This window comes from Triturus cristatus, chromosome 8 (genome assembly GCF_964204655.1).
Source record: "Triturus cristatus chromosome 8, aTriCri1.1, whole genome shotgun sequence".
In the NCBI taxonomy this organism is placed as follows: Eukaryota; Metazoa; Chordata; class Amphibia; order Caudata; family Salamandridae; genus Triturus; species Triturus cristatus.
In genome coordinates this window covers 1471077735-1471099368 of record NC_140591.1, presented here as the reverse complement: position 1 = coordinate 1471099368, position 21634 = coordinate 1471077735, and the positions used below count along the sequence as shown (strand labels likewise).

Sequence of the window (21634 nt, the reverse complement as noted above, 5' to 3'; positions counted from 1 at the left end):
ACCTTTGGGGCGCCATCTTCAGATTCTTTTTTCCGCCGTTGGGTCTGGATCGTCATCGGGAAGCTCCAGAAGTTCACTCGGAGGAAGAAGGAAGAAAAGCGAGTTTCATCGATAGAATCAAGAGAAGACATCAGGAAAGAACAGATTTCGACAGGAACGCGAAGAAAGAAGACCAGCGAGCCTTTTTCTTCGACAACCTTGGAGAATGCACGCTCAGAGACCCTGAGCGAAATGGACAAGACGCCATTCAAGTTCTGCCCAAACTGCCACCACAAGTTCGCGCAGAAAGACCTGCATCCGGTCTGCAACCTCTGCCTACCGGTGGATCATCAGAGTATCGACTGCAACGCCTGCTCAGTCTTCGCGCCGAAGACACTCAGGGTCAGAGAGAGGCAGAGGAGAGCCAACGCCAACATGGAGGGCCAAGGAAAACCCCCGACACTCTACGCGCTGGGCCTCGACACGGACGACGAGGACAACGTCGCCGAGGCAGCCGAAAACTTCACGGTCGTAGAGACCGACAAGAAGAAAGAAGACGAGGTAAGAGAATCGTCGAGCGCAAATCAAAAAACACCTCGAAAACACGAGGGTGACTCGAGAAAAACTGAGTCAAGGTCCACGAAGGGAGCCCCGGCGCCGAAAACTTCGACGTCCAAAGGGGGAACTTCGGACAAAAGGCCCAGCGGATCCTTACAAAAGGACTCCCTGGCGCAGAAAGACGCCGAAAGGCAAGGGTCGTCGAAATCATCCCATGAAACGGGCCGATCGACGCAGAAAGAACGTTCGACGTCGACGCAAGTTTCATCGAAAAGGCCCGCGGTCGACGCCGAAAGCATCTCCGAAATGGAGAAAAAGAAGAGGCGGCTCGAGGCCGAAATGGAGAACATCCTTCAAAGGAAGAAGGAGTTCGACGCCAGGATGAAGGAATTCAAGATTCCAACGGTTTCATCGGCGGACGTCGTCGAAGTCGAGGAGGAGTTCGACGCCGAAGGGCTGACAAGGGACCTCGAAGAGGAAGAGGAGCCCTATTATGAGGAAGAAGCCGAGGAAGAAGACCAACAATCGTTCTTCGAATCGGCGACATCTACCGGCAACGACGTCGAATGGCAAGATCTCGACACCGAAAACCCGGAGGAGGCCGTGGACACGTACCCCTCGAGGCCTTCGCCACCAGACGACATCGGGGTGTACAATATGGTGGTGAAGAGCGCAGCAATGGCCTTCGGCGTCAAGCTCGACGAGGAGAGGCCGAAAGCAGATTTTCTCGTCGAAACACTGCTCCCCATCCAGACTAGGAGCCAGTTCCTCCCCATGCTACAAAGCGTGATGAACCAGGGGAGAGAAGCCTTCAAGGAGCCTGCCACCTGTCGGTCGATCACGCCCAGGACAGAGAAAAAGTATAAACACTCCTCCCTGGACCCACCTTACATCAAGGGTAGCGTCACCGCAGACTCCATCATTGCCTCCACGGCCAGGAGAAGGGCCAACGTGCCAGCAACCTCGGGCCCACCTCCAGATAAAGAGAGCAGGAGAATCGACCTCACAGGCAGAAAGGTCGAGAGGAACGCCGCAATGCACTGGCGCATGGCGAATTCAAATGCACTCCTAAATAGACACCAGTACCAACACTGGGATGAAGTGGGGGAGCTAGTAAAGCACCTCCCCGAAGAATACCGCCAGAGAGCCTCTCACCTGGTAGATGAAGGCAAGAACATCGCCAACTCCTGTATAAAGACGGCGTTGGATGGGGCAGAGACTTCAGCAAGACTCATGGCCATAGGGGTCACAGAAAGGAGGCATGCATGGCTAAGAATCTCGGGATTCAAACCGGAAGTGCAGAACAACATCCTGGGCACTCCCTTCAACGGAGAGACACTGTTCGGAGCAACGGTGGACGAGAAGCTCACCCAGCTCAAGAAGGAGAACGAGACAGCGAGGTCCATGGGGGCCCTGCAGCTGAGGGGAATGAGACGAGGAAATCCCTCGAGGAGACCCTACGGTAGGGGTGGAAGCCAACAGGGGACGTCGCACCAGGCGTTCCAACAAGGTCAGCAGGGCGAAGGTCACGGACAAAGTCAGCAGAAGCAAAGCTGGCAATATCAACCTCGGGGCCAGTCCTTTCGAGGGAGAGGGAACGGACGTGGCCAAAGGAGGAGAGGGGGCGATCAGCCCTCCTCGAAGTGACTCAGCACGCAAGAAGACGCCCACCCTCGTCAGGCCCCCAAGGGTGAGGCGCAAAAAGGTGTCATCAGGGGGAAGAGAAGATCCAAGAGCCTACGAGCATACGTCACCGGTAGGCGGAAGGCTGAGGTTCTACCTTCAGGAGTGGCGGCGCATAACCACAGACAAGTGGATACGGAACATCGTGCAGTACGGATACTGCGTAGACTTGGAGAAAAGACCTCCAAACAGAAAGCCGAAGGGAAGACAGAGATCGGCCCAAGAACTGGCAATACTCAGAGAAGAAACACGGAAACTCCTGCAAAAGGGAGCCATAGAGACAGTGCCGTTCAGGGAACGCAACAAAGGGGTCTACTCAAACTACTTCGTGGTTCCGAAGGTAGACGGAGACCTCAGACCCATACTGGACCTCCGGTACCTAAACAAGTTCGTCAAAACACAAAGGTTCAAAATGACTTCACTGCAGGAGGTACTGCCACAGATAAGAGAAGGGGACTTCATGGTCACCGTGGACCTCAAGGATGCCTACCTTCACATCCCAATAAACAGAAGGCACAAGGGCCTTCTAAGATTCAACATCGAACAGGAACACTACCAGTTCACAACCCTGGCCTTCGGATTAAAATCAGCGCCAAGGGTCTTTACAAAATGCCTGTCGGCGGTAGCGGCACACCTACGAAAGCAGGGCATACACGTATACCCCTACTTGGACGACTGGCTGGTCAAGGCAAACTCACGCGAGAAGTGCGAGAGGCACGCAAAACGCGTAACGGACACCCTCACAAATCTGGGATTTTCCATCCACTGGGGAAAATCATCGCTGGAACCGGAGCAGGTAAAGATTTTCCTGGGGGCACAGATCAACTCCCTCAACAGTACAGTAGTGCCCAGCGACAGGAGGACAGATGCCCTACTGAAGGAGACGCAGCTCTACCAGAAGGGGCGAGCTCTGACAGTGAGGGCGGTGAGCAAGATGATGGGGATGATGGCGTCCTGTATCCAGCTGGTGCCGAATGTACGCCTGCACATGAGACCATTCCAGGAATGGCTGCAACAGCAATGGTCACAAGCAAACGGAAGTTGGGAGGATCTAGTGGTTGTTACGCACGCAGTGCAGGAGGAGATAACTTGGTGGAACAGAGACAACATAACAACAGGGAGAAGCCTGACACCACCAAGCCCAACAGTGACCATTACCACGGACGCATCGCAGATGGGATGGGGAGCGCACATGGACAACCTCAGAGTGAGGGGTCTATGGGCTCCGGCAGACGCGGTCCGCCACATCAACTACCTCGAGTTGAAAACAATACTGCTAGCCCTGAAGGCATTCCAGAGACACCTGTGCGGGCAGAGGGTGTTGGTGCAGACAGACAACACCACGGCGATGTTCTACATCAACAAACAAGGGGGGACACAGTCGTTTCCCCTCTCATCCCTAGCTCAGGAGATTTGGAGATGGGCCATACCTCTCAGGATAGATCTACTGGCAATTCACCTACCGGGGAAGGACAATGTGGAGGCAGACTGGCTGAGCAGGCAGACCTCAGCATCGCACGAGTGGGAGCTCAATGGCCAGGAAACGGAGAAACTCTTCCGGAGATGGGGGACTCCCACAATAGACCTTTTTGCAACACGCCACAATGCAAAATGCCAAAGCTTCGCGTCCAGGCAACCAGATCAGCAATCCAAGGGAAATGCCCTATGGATAAGCTGGTCGAGGACATTTGCCTACGCCTTTCCACCGATACCCCTGTTGCACAGAGTGCTCGACAAGTGCAGAACCAGCAACATGACTCTGATCCTGGTGGCCCCACAGTGGGCGAGGCAGACATGGTTCTCACAGATTCAAGAAATGGCGCAAGGCAATCCGTACAGGTTCGAGCGAAGAAAAGACCTGCTCTCAATGCAAAACGGGGAGGTCCTGCACCCAGAGCCAGAGACCCTCAACCTAGCAGCATGGCTCCTGAAGACCTAGAGTTCGCACACCTAAGGTTACCTCAGAGCACTATGCGAGTGCTACGGGAGGCAAGGAAACCTACTACAAGAAAGTGCTACAGCGCAAAGTGGAAGAGATTCACGGTGTGGTGCAGGAAGAAGGGCCTGCACAACAGAATGACAAGAGACTCAACGGTGCTGAGGTACCTCACACACCTTCTAAAGAGTAACCTCTGCTCGAGCTCCCTAAGGGTGCACCTAGCAGCGATCGTTGCCTACACCAGAGGTGAGAAGGGTGGAAGTTTCTTCAGCTCGCAGGTGGTGAAGAGATTCATGGAGGGAGCCAAAAGAATGGCACCCCCGAAAAGGTTGCCGCCGCCGGCATGGAATTTAAACGTGGTTCTGACGGAGCTCATGAAGGCGCCGTTTGAACCCATTCACAAGGCCAATCTACAAATGTTAACGATGAAGACTGCCTTTCTAGTGGCCATAACCTCACTACGCAGAGTGAGCGAGCTTCAAGCACTAACGCTACAGGAGCCCTACATTCAAATTCACAAGGACAGGGTAGTCCTGAGGACGGACCCACACTTCATGCCCAAGGTAGTGTCGGCGTTTCACATAAATCAGAGTATACATATACCGAGTTTCTTCCAAAACCCGACTACAAATGCAGAAAAGGCCCTGCACACCCTCGATGCCAGAAGAGCGGTGATGCACTACATTGAAAGAACCAAAGAACTCAGGAAGTCGAAGCAGCTGTTTGTGTCCTTTGCTACTAGCTTCATGGGTAGACCAGTGACCAAGGGCACCATCGCTAGGTGGATTGCCCTCACTATCCAATTCTGTCACAAACAGGCTGGACAGGAGCTAACGGAGGGGCCACAAGCTCACTCCACAAGGAAGAAGGGGGCCACAGTTGCCTTCCTGGCAAACACGCCCATCCAAGACATTTGTCTCGCAGCAACTTGGGCATCTGTGCACACGTTCACAAAGCACTACTGCGTGGACATTCAAATGAATAAGGAAGCACAGGTCGGACAGAAGGTGCTACAACACATTTTCAACGACCAGCGATCATCTTCCACCCAGCCACCACAAAAATAGGAAAACCGCTACAAAATCTATGCACAGCATAGTGAATCCAGAAAGATTCACGCTGCAAAACGAAAAGTTTCTTACCTGTCGGTGTAGTTTTGCAGCTTGAAGATCTTTCTGGATTCACTAGCGAACCCACCCACCTCCGCCAGGAAGATGAGGCTGGAGGAAGAGGGGGTGAAATGGATAGGATCAAAAAAGTGGATACGTACAGAAATATGGACAAAGGGATTAATCAATCGCCTAGGGTTAAAAAAAAAAAAAAAAAAAAAAACAGGGAAAAAAGAACCCGAAGATGGCGCCCCAAAGGTGGGACTTCCGCAGGAAGCACGACGACGTCACGGGAGGTGCACCAAATGGTGGACGTCGACGCCCACCTGGGCTACAAAAAAAAAAAAAAAAAACAAAGAAAAGACTACGAATCCGGACCCAACCACAAGATCGCGGAATAATGCACAGCATAGTGAATCCAGAAAGATCTTCAAGCTGCAAAACTACACCGACAGGTAAGAAACTTTTCGTTTCTCTTCAATATGACAACGGAGCCGGATCTCTTTCTTCCATTTCATGCAGAGGGAGTCATAAAGCATGATTAATAATCGTAATGTTATCACATATTGCATTCACAACTTGATTTACCTTTGTTATTCTTTGTTATTCTTTGTAAGATGTTGCTTTCTTTCTCATGATTCTTTAACTGTTATTCTAATCTGTGTAAGAAATTATTCTGTCTGGTTTTTTTCAGTTTCCATCTTGTTTTGCACTCTAGTAGACACTTTCAGCTTTTCCTCCACTGCTACTGAAATAATTGACCCTCTGTGGATTTCATCCGTTAAGTGTTTTCCGAAGCATACTTATTTATTTTCTTAATTATATATTGTATCTGATGCATCCCCTTGGGAATGCAAACCTTAAGAAATACTTAATTTTATATTTCCTTTTCAGGCATAAAGTTAAAAAAATTTCTGATCCAGTGTTTTTCTGAGGATTCTAGCCTAACATAAGGCTGTGGATTGTAAAACCACAGATTTCCAAAGGTGAAAAAATGCGATGTTTGTACGTAATAGTGCTTGGGGTCTAACCAAGAAGCAACAGGGGGCGCGAAGACTACGGTATTATTCACCATTTTTTACAGTGAGGTAGACACCTTCTTCCGAGTGATGTAGAGAAGTGGGTCTTCAGTTCCATTGTGATTTGGAGAACGAGAAGAGCAGTTCTTATGTCGGTGAGGATGCTGTGTCAGATCCTGGGTACTTGGATGGAGAAGGCCTACCTTCTATGCTTTTTCTCTCTATTGCAGGACTTTGCAGTCTGTCTGGCAATGTTCTGGCTTTTGATGTGGCACTGTCCACTTAAGGTGGCTATTTTCTCAGCCAGATAAGCAGGACTGCCTTTTTTGGTGCCTTTAAGTGATTGCAGCTGGTTTTGAATATAATGCGACCTTGAAACAGGGAGCCTTGTGGGTTCTTCAGAATCTTGTGATGTGGTCGAGCTTCTTCAGACCTTTGGTTAGATGGGCTGCAGCGTGTCATTCCTTTTCAGAGGCACAATTAAGTATACACCCTAGTGTGTTCATAGTATTGTGGATTAACTCAATTTTATTTTTCTTATACCTGCCACTTTTTGTCTGATTAATGAGTAATACCCCTTCTAACTGTTATTTCATAACTCCAACTTCTATTGATATTTCATATTCCATTAATCTCCAAACTCCCATTCCCACGTCGTTCTTCAGTCCTTTCTTGTCTTTATTCTTCCTCAACCTCCTCTGCATTCTCTTCGTTTGATTCATCTGGCTATCCCTCGCTCGTAGCAGTACCGCTGATGCAGTGTTATCACCCTTGTTCTTGTACACTTGCAGGTCATTAAAAGCCCCATTCTTAAAGAGTACCCAGACAAATTAGATAGCCATAACTTTTAATGCATTTTCAGAAGCAGGGTACATGTGATATTCAATAAGGGTGACTAAGGGTACTCTGTTTCCAGCCTGTCTCGCTATTTCCCACCAGGCCCAATTTGCTACTCCATTCACATATATCAACTCTTCGAACAGTTGCCCTTTACTATACTACTGATAACAAGTGGGGTTCAGATCATTTCTTTCTACCTCACGTGTTTAGGAGATCTGTGCACCAAACCAGTATTTAACATAATGCGCTTGTGTGATTAGCTAATATAGAAGTTTGGTGGCACTGACAGCACCCCCCCCACCCCCACTATTGGAAGAAGCAAAAGCTCCCACTTCACACATGGCTGCTTGCTCCTCCATATCAATCTCACTAACGCCTGTCTAAGGTGGTGAAATAATTTGCTTAGTACGCATATAGGGATATATAATATTACTTACAGTCTTGATGAGCGCAAGCACCTGAACAACAACTAGTGAAGCAATTACAAGCATTAAATATGCCTTTTGAGTTTCTTTAAGGCTGTCCCGAAGTTCTGCCTTCGCGACTCCACTGCATAACTAGTCACATATCCCGTCAGCTCTCTATCTAAGTGGGTACTCTCCATTGAAGATAGTGCCGTTCTAAGTTTGAATAATTCTTACTTGTTCCAGTTAATTTCTAAGCCAGAATAACCTCTCAATTTAATGACATCACTAATAATAGGGCCACATTAGTCTCATGGTGTTGGATATACAAAACAATATTGTCATCATAGAAAGATAGCAAAATAGGTCTTCCTCTAATGTAGGACCACACTTGAAACTCATGGAGCAGACACACCAGAGGCTCCATAGGCAGGGGTCAGAGTAGACCAGAGACAGCCCTGGCGAATGCCCTGCCAACGGGAATAGCATCCAAATAGACTATTAACCTTTACACAAGCCAAGGGACCTACCTGTATGAAATAGGTTTATTAAACTCAAAAGTATTTACGCAGGCCCATAAGCCTGAGCTACTCCTGCAGGACTGGCTATTCCAGTGCATTAAAAGCCTGCTCAGCGTCAAGTAAGATGGTCGCGGCTGGTAAACTTTGGTCTATCCGGTGTAGGATGGCCATCAATGTGCGCAAATGAAAGGGTGTTGAACTTTGGGATATAAACCGGGACTGTTCCGAGAGTACCAACAGAGACTGGAATCTCGGTGCTAGAATTGTATTCTCTTCATTCAATAGTAAATGCCGTCTGTTCATGGAGCATTGATAGGGATCGCTGCCTGGCGTTGGGAGTGTAGTGATTATGGCCTACAACATCGACGTAGGCAGTCTATCTTCAGCAGCAACTGCAGAATATACGTCCTTCAGCCTGGGAGCCTGGATCAGAGAACTCCTTACAAAATTCCATGAGGAGACCATCTCCTCCTGGGGCTTTACCTTTGGCAAAACTAGCTAGCTAGTCAGGAGGGGGGCATTGAGAAGCTCATACGTTTCTCCTTCAGTCCAGGCAAGGCAAATGTAATTTCTAAAAACCTGCTATGTCACGGATTGAGTAAGTCAAATATGATGCATACAGTCTCACGTGATATTTCCTGACGGTATGTAAAATACCAGACAGCAGTGTTGCAATTGAGCCACCATCTGTAGAAATGCCCAGTGTGTGCGTATTGTCATTATCCATGCTACATGTTACCCAGCCAATCGCCTTCTTCTAATTGTCTGGCCCAGGTGTTCCTGCCTAAATACAATACCTTGGGGGTCTACAACTTCCAGAATTCATTGTGTGTCCAGTAACGTAAGTAGTATGGCTTTATCCTTGCATGCATTAGTTTCTCACAAGACTTTAAGCTCCCTTTTCAACCAACTTGACTATGTTTGCAGGGATCTTGGAATACTCACCTCTTTGGAAATGTATATAATAATATTAAAATAATAATAATATTAATAAAATATATTTATATAAAGCGCCCAGCTACCCCGGATGGGGTGTCCCGGCGCTAACACGGACAGCAGCAGAGAGTAAGTAGACATCTAGTCATTGCGACTAAAAAGACCGGTTTTCATGGCCTTTCTAAATTCCTGTTCGGACTGCAATGTGTGTAATTGAGCAGGTAGGTTATTCCAGCATTTAGTGGTGCCCATCTCGAATGTCCCTGCCCCCCCCCCCCCCCATACCCCGCCTTTTAACCTTTGTGAACCGGGGGGTGGTAAGGTATCGTTTGTGGTTAGACCCAAGGGATCTATCCTGCTGGTAAGGACGAAGTCTCTTCCTCAAGTAGTTGGGCCCCATGCCCTGATACGCCCAAAAAGCTAACGTAAGGGCCTTAAATTCGATGCGCTTGGCTATGGGGAGCCAATGCAGTTGTCTCAGATGAGGAGAAATACGTTGGCAGAGAAAGACCTTGCAGACCAGTCTAAATGCCGCTTATGTGTGATTTGAACGCTTCCTACATTGTTTTCACGTTAAACTCCAAATCCTTATTGAGCCTGAAGCATTCCAGAATTCCAGATGTACCCTCCAATATTTAATCCTCTGAGGAAGGCGAGGGTTATCCACTGAGCACCACTGGGGAGTGGTCTGTTAAGGTTTTAGTTTGAATAGTTACTTCTCGAACATTCACTATTAAAGATCGCAAATCAAGCCATAAATCATTATGGGAACTTGTATCATGTAGTGACCAATAGTATGTGTATTCAATAGCCACAGGATGTAGAGTTCGCCATGCGTGCTAACTATTGTACAGGTGCATGATATGGGACATCACATTGTTCGCTTTCAGGGCGATATAAGAGTGTCAGCAGTTCTATCTTGCTGCAGAATCTGTGCTTAATTGAAGACTCCCCACAATATTGACATGTCATCAGATCTGATCCATTTAAGCATAAACTAGTTGAAAAATTCTAGGGCATCAAGATTGGGCCATATATATTTATCAGTACCATCTTCATTGAGTCAAAGCACCTCACAACTATTATAAACCACCCCTGTGAATCCCCTATTTATTCCTTTATGGTTAAATTCATAGTTTTTCATATGAGAGTAACCACCCTCCATGGAATAGGTTGAGTCAATAGAAAAATACCTGTGGTAGCCCCAAGTGGAAGCAAATGTGGGTTGTGTTAATGGTGAGATGTGTGTCTCTTGAAGTAGATCTACATCAATCTCATGGTGATCATGGTATGCGAGTACTCAACCAGGTTTAATCCGGTTGTTAATCCAGCGTATATTCCATCTAAGTATTCCTAAAGTGGTGCCAATAGAAAGTCATATTTCACAATCTTATGAACTCATAGAGATGCAGAAAGGTATGTGATTGTGTTTATTATACCAGTTACGGCATTTGGTCCCCGTGCCATTTAAGAATACAGACAAGCGGTTTAATAAATCCCATGGTAATGAAATATCTACATTACTTAAGGAAATGAAAGAAAGTTTGCTATCTATTGATGGGTAAAAAGAGACACCTTAGCCACGAGAATACATCAATTGAAGAAGCAACTCAACAAACATGATACCCTCGTGACTGCAGCTAAAGTGAGAAGCCATCCTCCACCCGCACCAAACCAATCGCTAGTAAACAGCCTCATCACAACCAAAGCTACAGAGGAATCATCACAGCGTCACACATCATCTCCGCAGTGCACGCCACATCTTGTATCTGGCCCATGGTAATTAGTATCTCCCATCTCAAGATAATCCTGTTACTCCAAACATCCAGCAAATTACAATAGTACTGAAAAAAAAGTGGTCCAAAAGCATGCAGTACTTCAGACCAAGGTGAGCGATCATTATAAGTGGCAAAAAAAATAAGTTATTGAAACTGCTGTGTTTACTAAACATCCAAAGACAGCACACTTGGGCAGAAGAATATATAGAACTCATTTGACTTCTGGGTATGCAGGAATGACTGTTAATGGATACGTGATATGCAGTTAATCATTGTCAATTTAGTCAGCGACTACAGTTCACTGCCCCAAGAATGGATCCTTGACTACTGGACCCGAATCTCGTACCCTTTCTGAGCTTCCTGGACCATATTCGATAAAGTGCCCCGGGGTGCAACGGCCCTTTGCACCCGCTTTGTCCGCCCATGGGGCACTTTGGTATTACAGAAGGGGCCGCAGTCGCTAGTGCGGCCCCTTCTGTAGTTCCAAAAGGTCTGGCGCACATAAGGCACCAGCGCTATCTTTAAGGGGGCATTCCCTCATTTGCCTGGGGCGTTCCCCCGGCAAATAAGGGAATCCCCTTTGCCTCTGCGCCTTTACCATGCTACAGGGTGAAGAGGCAAAGTAGTCCTCAGGAGGCGCACTGACAGTGTGCTTCCTGAGAGCAGCCCTCGGCAGGGTTTAAATGGGGTACCTATGGCCCTCTAGACATCCCCTGCAGGCAGGTGCAGTCACTGACTGCACCCGCCAGCAAGGGGATCTCTATTTCCCTTTAAAAGTGCAGGCAGGTTGCCGCTTACACAGTGAAACACAAAGCGGCTCTATAGCAGCCGCTCGGTATTTCACATGAATGCACTGCCCCTTGGGCAGCTCGAGTTTGCAGCTGCCCTGGGGGCAGCACTTTTCCCATTATGTGGTGCATTTTCCTTCATTGCACTGGGCGCACCTTTTTTAAAGGTGCGCCTGGTGCAATGAAGTAAAATGTGCTGCATGTGTAATGCGAGCCCAGATGTGTTATAATAAAATACAGTTCTGATTCCGGCTGACTGAAAAATTTACCTTTTCATTATGCGCAACAGTTTGGCTGAATATAGCATTAAGTATTTGATGGACTTCTTGCACAGTAGCTTCTTGACCTCTAGTATTGCTCTTCTGCCTTCTTGTACCAACGGCATAAATTCAGCATAAAATGCTGTGAAGGAAGCACTGCATTGGAAGTTGTGATTTGTTGTCCCTGTAGTTGGGCAGGCATGCACTTATGGTCTTGGGGTTTTGGTCTGGTCGAGGTTTATGTGCAAAGGATCTGTTGTGCTCTATCCACAATAAACACCTGAGAGAAAGAAGCCCCTCATCCAAGCAGGGACTCCAACAGGGTCTCTACAAATTCTTCCATATTGGATACTTCTGATATTTCTGCACAAGTGCCCTTCCAATTCTTAATTATTCAGCTTGGCAAATGTATCAGTTGATTCTCGGTGGAGTCTTCTACTTCATACATTCTCCCTTTAGCTGCACTCAGAAGCGTATCATGTTGGTTGAGTTGCTCCTTCAATTGATGTATTCTCATGGCTAAGGTGTCTCTTTTTACCCATCAGTAGATAGCAAACTTTCTTTCTTTTCTTTAAGTAATGTTGCTACTTCATTATCGTGGGTTTCAGTTTGCTTCTGATGCTGGTATTCTCACTGTCCTGGCTTCTACTGTTTATCAAACTGTAACTTTTGCTGTTTCAGCTCCAATTTGGCCGTTATGTTGGGTATCGACCAAATGTGCTGTTTGCCAGATCTATCCTAAACTGAGGGAGTGCAATAATTGTTAATAAGACGTCAAATTGGCCCATTAAGTAACAAGACAACAATGATCGGGTTTCTCTATCACCCTTTTTTTGGAATTATCCACCAGAATAATAAAGCATGTCTCAATAAAGGAGCACTGGCACAATGTCAGTAGAGGAGGCAATGCATATTGTCCCGGCACGCTGCATAGCACAGTTATTGCAACTACACAACAGGTGGGTATACCGCATCCTGAACAGACCAGCTGAATTTTCATTGACCGCTACCTACCTGACTAAAGTGCTAGTCCCAGGTGTGCTGGCTGTGGCCCAACACACTCACCTCAAGAACCAGTCTATCTGATAGAGACTTCTAGCTGCAGAGTCCTTACCTTAGAAATATCCCCAGGCGTCAGACTGGATCCAGAAATCTTTTGTGGGCAGTACACCTGCACGCCGTTAGGTGGTGTCATCGGCGTAGTCCACGCAAGAAGTGCAAGATGTCTGTATATGTGCTATCCCAACATGCTGGCGTCAGTCCTTTTCTTTCAGTGCCAGTCAGCTCAGATCCAGGGAGAGCTACCCCTTACTAAATATTTAACTAACTTTTTCTTTTACTTTTTGTTGTGTCTTTTTGAGGCTTTCTCCAGGGATGTCCTCTCGGAAGGTCAGCTTCAAGCCCTGTAGCGCCTGTCACCTCTCGATGTCGGTGACATACCCTCATCTTGTTTGCCTTTGGTGCCTTGAGCTGACCACGATCTGAAGACTTGCTGCACCATGAACCCGAAGGCCTTGAGGAAGCGGTCCCTCAGGCTGCTGGCGGCTCGATGTGCAATGATCCAGGTCCCGTTCGAGAGGAAGGTCCTGTAGTCCGAGATCCTCGTTGCACTCAAAGTCGTCTTGTCATTCACGTAAGTCCTGCAAGAAGAAAAAAAAGTCGAAGAGGTCTTTGACTTCTCTTTGTCCGTCAAGACGAGAGAGCGTCGACATTTGAGGCCTGGCTCCGCGATTCAGTGCCTGGGCCGTCGCCACACCTCCCTGAGTTTCCGGGAGTCGGAGCCACCACCACCCAATTGAGAGAATTTTATGAGGCTATGTAACTCATATTTGAGTGGCCCGTTTCCTCTGGCGTGCCTTTGGGCCCAAGAGATACAGGAGGGGCCCCTACTGTATTCACGCTGGCTGCTCTGGCACCAGGCGAGCCCCTTGGATCCACATATCGATACAAATCAGCTCTGGTCGTGTCACCTCAACCTTCCCTGATGTCTATCCCGATGCAGATACTCCTGGCGCCGTCCCCATTCTGAACCCCAACTGCGACACAGCCGGATGGGTGTTGCCTGACGCCGACTCCAGCACTGACCGGATCCATGCCTTGCAGGCCAGAGCCTGGCCCTATTCCTATGGGCCAGGTCTCCGGGAGGAGTGGGAGGGGTCGTTTGACCCTGAAGAATGCCAGCATTATGACCCTAACATGGACTGGTTTGAGGATTTGGGAGATGCCAGCAGACTGGATACCTCTCCAGGTACTGGCATGCTTTCATCCCATACCGTGGCTACAGAGGGGGGAGCGTCAATCACAACTGTGATGAGAGGGCAGCAGAGGTCTTTGACCTTAGCTTGCCCTAATCTTGACAGAAGTGCTTCAACCAGTAGTGTCCCCTTCGGAACCGCTTCTCCTGTTTAATGAAGCTCTTACTGACGTCCTGCTTGAGGCTCAGTCCAAGCCCAAATCAGGGGCTCCTGTGAACAGGACTATTGCCCGCCACCATCACCCCTTCCCAGGGGACCCCAACTTCCTCACATAACACACTACACTGGAGAGCTTGGTGGTCCAAGCCTCCACTTCCCATGTAAATCCTGGCACATTCCCAACCACACCACCAGATCAGTAATCCATTTTTTACATGAATCCCACACGTTAATGATTGGAGTACTCTCCTTTTAGCGATACACATTCCTTTTATTCTTGAGACGGTTTTTGAAACAATTGACCGATAGTCCAAACCAGTTATATATGCCTTATCGTTGAAACTGGATGAATACGAGCGAATCTCAGATACTAACCATATGGAATCAAGTTTAGGCCCTACCTAATGTGTGATGTATTACTTGCTTAATATTTTATTTGCCCTGATGAAGTCGTTGGGCCACTAACCCAAGACGAAACACGTGTTGGCTGCAACTTTTGTGCTCACCTGGTACTATGAATTGTCATGCAATGGCCCTAAGGAGAGACTTTGGGAAATAAGAAAATAAAGAAGACTGTTTCCTGATTATATGGACTGAATCCTTCTTTTGAGACATTGATATTACTCTGAACATTTATGTGTTTGTACTCGGGAACGATATCTTGTTCTAGGTTTATCCTCTGTATACCTTGGTAACGGAGGATTATTGGGACGCAGGTGGCCGTTTCCCTTTCTGTTCCCTTGAGCAATCCTTTTCTTCGTTTCATATACACGTATTGGTTGTGCGCAAGACTAACTCAGCAACTTTTCTATGTTTGTTTCAGTAATCCAAGAGGCTGGACAACTTAGGCAAGAAGATGTTTTCTTTTACCAGCCTGGCACTGTGGTCCTTCAACACTGTGTGCCTTTTGGGCTGCTATTCCCATGCTCTGTGGGATACGGTTGTGCAGGTGCTGCCAATATTCCCAGAAGAGGCCCGGCCTGTACTCTTCCAGGCGGTTGCCGACGGGAGAGATGCAGCTAAGTTCACGATCACTGCACACCACCAACGCACTTGGCAGAACGGTTTAGTCTACAGTTGCCTTACGGTGTCACGTCTGGTTGAGGATGACTGGCTTTTCTGGGGATGTCTAAGCATTGCTCATGGACATGCCTTTTGATGGCACCCGTCTATTCGGAGACCAGGCTGATTCAACGCTAAAGCACTTTAGGTCAGTAGGACTATGACCAGGTCCTTGGGCCTTTCCATGGCCCCTTGACACCCCCAGTCTTTCATTAGCTCCTTTCAAGGCCATGGAAGGGAGTTCCGGACTCGTCCTACATCCCGAGGCCACAGGGGCGTGCAAACCTCGCTGCCTCTGTGTGGCCAGGACGAGTTGCTCACAGACCTCGTGGATCAGGCAGTCAGAAGTCTGTCAAGACCACCACATTACCTCCCCCCGGCAGTCGCTGTCTCCAAGCCCTTATAGTCTGCTCCTTATCATGGGCACCCCCGAGGGCGGCTGGATTCACCATTACCTGCACCTCTGGGGTGGTCTATAACATCAGACAAATGAGTTTTACAGATTGTCCAGAGGGGCTACTTCCTCCCCTTCGAGACTGCTCCTCCACCCATGCCACCTGCTTGCGACAGGCTGACAGAGGACCCTCTTTCTGTGCTCCATCAGGTAGTCATGGCTCTCTTGGCCAAGGGTGCCAAAGAGAGGGTGCCGATGGCAGAAGTAAGTCGTGGTTGCTATTCCGCTACTTTCTAGTGCCCAAGAAGGACTTATGCCTTCGTCCTTTTCTAGACCTGTGCCCAATCAATTTCTTCCTGAAGGAGAAGTCTAAAATGCTCACTCTTGCTCAAGTCTTGTCTGCCTTGGACCCATGAGATTGGATGGTAGCGTTGGACTTGCAGAATGTAAATTGACTTGCAGGATACATTTTCCACATTCCCATCCTGCCTGCCCACAGGCGTTGCCTGCAGTTCAAGGTGGGTCACAAGCATTTTAGGTTTGCTGTGCTCCGTTTTGGCCTAACCAGCGCCCCTTGGTGTTCACCAAGGTGATGGCGGTGGTTGCACCTCGCCTGCTGAGATCAGGGGTGCCAGGTTTCCCCTATCTCAACAACTGGCTATTGAAAGCGGGCTCACCCTAGGCTCCCACTCCAGACTACGGCGGACCTCCTACATTTGCTGGGGTTCACGATCAACGTGCCGAAGTTGCACCCTACTTCTTCTCAGACGCTCCCCTTCATCTAAGTTGTTCTGGACACACTGCAGTTTTGGGCCTAACCTTCCAAATGAAGCGTCCAGGATATTCGGGCTATGATGCCGATGTTTCAGCTTCTATCCTGGATTTCGGTGAGACTAACTCTGAGGCTGCTGGGCCTCATGGCCTCCTGCATCCTGCTTGTGGCACATGCCCACTGGTATATGCGGGTTCCGCAGTGGGACCTGAAGTTCCAGTGAGCACAGCATCATGGAAATCTCTCTGACATGGTCCAGATCTCAGCGGGAACTGCACATGATCTGCAAGATTGTTAACAGACCGCGATTGGGTCAGCGGCAGACCCCTCTGCAGCCAGATCTGACAGTAGTGGCAGATGTGTCACTCTTGGGATGGAGACCATTTGGGAGTAGTAGAAATCAGAGCCCTCTGTTCTCAGTCAGAATCTGGACTCCACATCAACTTTCTGGAGCTCGGGTGCTCCAGCTGGCATTAAATGCCTTCCTGCCCCACATCAAGAGAAGGCTAGTGCAGGTGTTCACGGACAACACCATGGACCATGTGATACTGCAACAAAAAGGGCGGGGTGGGGTCGTCGATCCTTTGTCAAGAGGTCCTGCATCTCTGGACATAGCTGGAATGTCAGTGCATTTTCCTGGTGGTTCAATACCTGGCGGGCTTTCTGAACGCCAGGGTGGATGAACTCTGGTGCAGATGCCTAGTGAATCACGAATGGCATAGCCACCTGGGGGTGGAGTAAGGTCTCTTTCAGCAGTGGGGGATTCTTGGTTATATCTTATTTGCCACTGCAGAGAATGCGCAATTTCAGCAGTTCTGCGTGCTGGAGTTTCCAAGGCGGCTCTCGCTCAGAGATGCTTTTCCTCTCAAGTGAAGCTCAGGCCTCCTGTTCGCCTTTCCAGCCATACCACTCTGGGCATAGTTCTCAAGAAGATCAGGAACGACTGGGCCCAAGTCATCCTTGTGGCTGTGGACTGGGCATGGAGAGTTTGGTATCCTGAGCTGTTGAGCATGGCCATCAGTCCTCTGATCAGGCTGCCCCATTCGGGAGGATCTTCTGTCGTAGCAGTGGAGGGTTCTCCACCCGAACCTGTCAACACTCCACATTCTTGCGTGGTGATTGAGCGGCGACAGTTGACAGCATTCGTCCATCCACCGGACGTCTGCAGTGTTAATCTGGCAGCCAGGCGTACCTCTAGCAAAACTGTATACCTTTACCGTTGGGACAAGTTTGTGGCATGGTCTGCGGAAAACCAGGTTGACCCCCTTTCTCAGATTCTGCTCTTTATATTTTCCCTTGCCCAGCAGGGCTCTGCCCTGGGCACCTTAGAGGGTTATCTTTCTGCGATCTTAGCCTTTCTGCGGTTGCCTGACCAGCCATCCCTCTTCAAATCCACTATTGTACATAGGAGGCGGAAACATTTGTTGTTGCAAACCTTTCAAGAACCTATCTTTATCATGCGTTAGTGGGAACTTAACCTCGTCCTGATGTTTATGATGTGCGCTCCCTTTAATCCCTTGCACTATCCTCTCAGGCTCCTTACCATCAAGATGGCCTTCCTGGTGGCAATAACATCTGCCTGGAGGGTCAGTAATCTTCAAGCTTTGTCATCCAAGCCTCCATCCCTGATCATCTACCCAGACAAGCTTGTCCTATGAACTAGAGCTTTTTTTCTCCTGAAACTCGTCACTCTTTCATGTAGGTCAGTCCATCACTCTGCCTACTTTTTACCCTCTACCACATCCCTCTAAGGAAGAGCACCCACCTTACCGACTGAACCTAAAAAGAGCGTTGTCATTATACCTTGACCACATGAAAGAGATATTGGTGGATGACCAATTCTTCATCGGGTGTGTCGGAGCGAAGAAGGGAAAGGCAGTGCAGAAGCGGACCATCTCCAGATGAATTGTGCTCTGCATTAAAATCTGCTATGCACTGGCCAAAAAGGAACTCCCTTGGGGTTTGCATGCGCATTCCACCAGAGCCAAATCTGCGACCACTGGAGCCCCGCTCCTAGACATCTGCCAGGCAGCAACATGGGCTTCCTTGCACACGTTCACTAAACACTGCTTCCTGGGCAGTCAGGTCTGTCGGGATGGGCACTTTGCCCAATCAGTCCTACAGACATTTTTTGTTATAATTTTTTTTCGTATACCCAGCTCCGGGGAGGTATTGCTTGGGTATCTGGTCTAAGGTATGGAATCTGCTGCTATAAGTCTCCATCAGATGGACAAGTTATTTACCTTCGCTAACACCTTATCTGATAGAGACGCTATCTAGCCGCAGATTCCTTATCGACCCACCCATCCTTCCCGCTCTGCAAACAGATTTCTAGGGACAGGGCTTTCCTCTTTCAGGGCCCTAGTTTTCCACATCAGTAGTCAGTGTTCTTTGTTGCTCCGAGCTCCTGGCATGGAAATTTGGGAAAAGTAACTGACGTCAAGCGCTGGCATGACGCCTATATAGGCCCGCATATGTCACTTTCTGCGCGATCGATGAAGCCACACAAAGCCGATCGACGCCACCTACTGGCCGTCTGCGGTGCTGCTCACGAAAATTTGCCAGTTCCATTCTGACGCCTTGCTATAATTCTAAGGTAAGGAATCTGCAGCTAGATAGAGTCTCTACCAGATAAGGCGTTACTGGAGGTAAGTAAGATGTCCTTTATTCCCACCGTGGTTACAGAAAACAGCCTCTGTATATGAGGTCTGCTGCAAGAACACAACTTCTAGAGCTGAATATGACTGTCAGTCCAATCACAGTTATAGGAGTTTCAGTGTGCCATCATTACCCACTGTCTCGCACTCAAAGTGCCAATGGAATGCCGTGCTGCGCCAGGCACCACCCGTCCAAACAATAGTTGTAGACGTCGACAAGTTGTAGTCACCCCACAGGGCCCCAGCGCAAATCTGTAGTGTGCCATGTGCGCAGTGGGTTAATGTAGTGTATGCCCAAACCAATAGCAGATGAACCAGGCCGGTCTGCCCAGGCCAGCCCGCGCAGCCGTTGCAGACTGAGATGCAGCCACAGCTGCAAGTTGCTTTTCCTCGATTCCTCAGGACTGACAGTCCCCGGTTGCAGTCCTGGTCCTGCTAGCTGGACTCTCCGGCACCCATTGCTAAGCCACCCCAGTGTCAAGAATTCCTGTCATGCGAGGGGAGGAAAACGGTAACCAGCGAAAACGGACTACATCTCCCAGGATGCTTAGCGGTTGAGAGGTTCTGTAAACAGGAGAGCTGTTACATAACTCAAGGAAAACACGCCCTTATGTAAAACAGGAGAGCTGTTACATAACTCAAGGAAAACACGCCCTTATGTAAACAGGAGAGCTGTTACATAACTCAAGGAAAACACGCCCTTATGTAAACAGGAGAGCTGTTACATAACTCAAGGAAAACACGCCCTTATGTAAACAGGAGAGCTGTTACATAACTCAAGGAAAACAACGCCCTATAAAGGGATGAACCGGGAGGTACAACGCTGTCGGATATTGTGTTTACAACCGACGTACCTGCTTAGTGAAGAGCAGTGTTCCGGAGTGGTGCTCCAGTAAGGCAAGAACGGAGGTAGGTCGAGTCGTTACTCCCTGGGCCGTGTCTTGCCCCATCGTCACCTGTGAAGGACCCGGAAGCTCTACCGGATAACCATTGAGCTTCGCTTTTTGACTCGGCTGAGTCAAAGCGCAGTGGCGCTTTTGCTGGTTGGAGTCGTAACTCCCAGCCCGACCAGAGATACAGGGACTGCCAGCTGTAACGCACACCAGGAGGTGTTTGCCGCGTTACAGACTCGGAAGTCCACAGGATCGATCGAGCGGCTGCTCTCGGTTCAGTCTTCTTTGCTTGTGATTGGGGTATCGGTGACGCATCACCAGGAGGTGACTCCGCGTCCCGGTGCAGTCTGAGGAAGAGGTTGAGCGGCTGCTCCCTTCAGGTAGAGACCCCGGCTGGGTGTTTCCCTGACTCCTCGATTCTCCCCAACACTCTTCGTGCCCCTCACAGCCTACCGATTGGCATTGTCGGCCATTTCATTTCTGCCCTCTGTTGGCATACGCCGGGATCGGCGTATATGCAGAGGACGGTTAGGACCATCCGTGCTGTGGGCTGGTAACGTACTTAGCCTGGAGGATTCCAGTGACTATAACCTTTGTTTATTCCTTGTATTATTTTTGCCTTCATTAAAATAACTAAACCTTCACAAGTGGTTGCGTTCTCATTATCGTGTCTGTTAAACGATCCTGAGACGTTCAGGGCGTTACACCCAGATTCCAGCAAGCATGCTAATAAGCCCCCATCAGGAGTGTACCACAAGCTCTTTATAATGTGGACACGACTCTAAGTTGATGTCTGGATCCTCACCACTTCGGGCTAGCAGCGGTAGCAGGGCTAGTAATTGCAGCTTCTACATTTGGGCCAGGAGACCTGTCCTCTGAGACAGCCATGTTGTACGGTTCTCTGGTGCCCCCTGTTCAAGTTTAAGATCTGTGTGGTGCATTGAAAATAATTATATTTTTCGTACGGTCACCGAAGCAAAAAAAATTGACATTTTGTAGAAATATGTGTTCAAAATGACCAATGGATCTTCAAACATAGGTTCTGTGGTCATCTCTACTTTTGACAATATTGAAATTGCATAGAAATGAATGGAGAGTGTCTGTTTTCTCTAATGTCAAAATGTTTATGCTCCACTCGCTGCACAGCAAGTTGTAAATGTCTGGCACAGTTTAGCGAGTGGAACAGGAAGTACCATGTTTCAGCGAACAAGTTGTTACAGCTGATCTCAATGTTTGAAGAGGAGCGGCTTGGCTTGTACTGTTGACAAACTCGTCAGTGTGGACCACAGGCCACTACTGAGGCAGTATGCATGATTGACATGTAGCACTTCGATGTTGTTTAAATAGGGTTACCGCATGGCAGCCACTACACTGATATGGTAGGTGTTTTTAAACGGAGGCTGTTATAAGTGGGAAATTCTGTGAGCGCGTAAAATATTTCTCTTTGTTTTAGAATATTTTTACTATTCCCACGTCAGTGCTTTGGAAATGTAGCAGTATTTGCCTCACAGGATATGAAAACTGGAGTATTTACTTATATAAATCTGCCCATGGCCAGACCCTCCCATTCTCCACACCACAAGTTATTTACTCTCACTATCTCATTACTAAGGGTGGAAATGTTTGCA

The 21634-nt window shown here is 48.5% G+C and overlaps 1 protein-coding gene across 4 annotated transcripts in view; it reads left to right on the top strand.

Moving 5' to 3' along the window:
• FCHSD2 (FCH and double SH3 domains 2) overlaps positions 1-21634 on the top strand; it is a 490271-nt gene that overhangs the window by 239977 nt on the left and 228660 nt on the right. The window lies entirely within an intron of this gene.